General features: G+C 47.0%; 1 pseudogene; it reads right to left on the bottom strand.

Annotated features, from left to right (window-relative positions):
• Positions 1-207: 207 nt before the first annotated feature.
• Positions 208-870, bottom strand: LOC101116997 (chromobox protein homolog 1-like; annotated as a pseudogene).
• Positions 871-1,533: the final 663 nt, after the last annotated feature.

A 1,533-nucleotide genomic window follows, 5' to 3' on the forward strand; every position in this document is an offset into this window, starting at 1 on the left:
TATCACTTGCTCTCCCACATCCCATTCTGCGTTTTGTTCTTCCTAGAAGGCCATTTGCTTTTTTTTTGGTAAGGTTCAGAATGGGTTGCCTTCAAACACTGACCTTCCTTCCCTCCCCCTCCACTGGGATGGGTGTGCAAACTGTATAGTGTGGAATGGCTTTGAAGCCCTTGGGCTGCTGTAGGGCATAGAAACTATACTGGCTCTTCAAAGGACATCTTCTCAAGCCACCTTTATGGTGTCAAAACAAGTAGAACTCCTCCTTTCCCCACTTGAAACCCACAGTCAGATGTGACAGGGGCTGGTATTCAAGAGAGTTAATTCTTGTTTTCTTTTTTTGTCATCATCCTCTGAGGGGTAAGAATGCCACGTCAGCCTTTCCCCATAGAAGGATATGACAACCTGTGGGCACTTGACGTTGGCTTCCTTGGCAGGGACCAGGTCAGCCTCATCAGAGTTCTTCATTTCATTAGGAACATGAGTTCTCCACTGGAGTCTGTAGCTCCAATAATCTGCTCTGGTTCCAAACCCCGGGCAAAGCCTCGTGGCTTTTCTGACTCTTCTTTCTTCTTCTTTGATTTGCTCTCCTCTCCCTTATCTTCCGAATCAGAATCAGCTTTCGCTTGTCTCCCTCTGATTTATCTGTCTCGTGTGCTGTTTTCTGTGACTGCAGAAACTCAGCAATGAGGTCAGGGCAATCCAGTTTCTCTTCTGGTTCCCATGTGTTATCCTCATCTGAGAACCCCTTCCACTTTAGGAGATACTCCACTTTGCCCTTTACCACTCAATGGTCTAAAACTCTTCCATCACTTATTCTTCTTCCTCTTCTAGCACCTCCTCCACTTTCTTCTTGTTTTATTTTTTCCCCATAATGCCACCAGCTTTCTGGTATAAAGGATGACGCTGCTCGGGTCTTGTAGTCGTCAACCCTCCCTATGCTGGTTCAAGCGTCCAGGCTGTCTCGTCTGTCCTCTTCCCAATTTACTATGTTTCCTCTCCAGCCCAGTCTCCCAGCCGACCACCCAGCCCACATAGCATTGTCTCGGTCTACTCAGGCCAAAGAGCGACCCGCAGATGCCTCCTGTTCTGTACTTTCTGATAATGAGTCCTTTGCTCAGCCAAATTGAGCTTCTACTGGTGGCATGAACACCTGTGCACCTTCAGGTCAGCAGACATGGACTCAGGATCTGGAGTCACCAGGTGCTGTGCCAAATTCCTTGCAGTACCAGTTATGTGTTTTTGTGTTTCTTTCCTTTAGTGGACTATGAGATTTTTGTCTCTTAATACCTGCTATAAAGTAGCAACTCAATAAATGATAGATGAGGAGGAAACAGACAGAACAAGCTCCATCTTGAAAGCAGGACTCCATCTTGGGCCGGACTGTGGGCTTTGAGCTCTGTGCCCCAGTATCTATGGAAACGACATACCAACTGGAAAACCAGGCCCCCTGGATGCAAGAGCCCCAGGGGTCGTACCTAGACTCTCTGTTGCCTAAAAGAATACCCTAATTATCTGTGTAACTGAATAGAATCA

The sequence above is a fragment of the Ovis aries genome, chromosome 9 (assembly GCF_016772045.2).
Source record: "Ovis aries strain OAR_USU_Benz2616 breed Rambouillet chromosome 9, ARS-UI_Ramb_v3.0, whole genome shotgun sequence".
NCBI classification, from domain to species: Eukaryota; Metazoa; Chordata; class Mammalia; order Artiodactyla; family Bovidae; genus Ovis; species Ovis aries.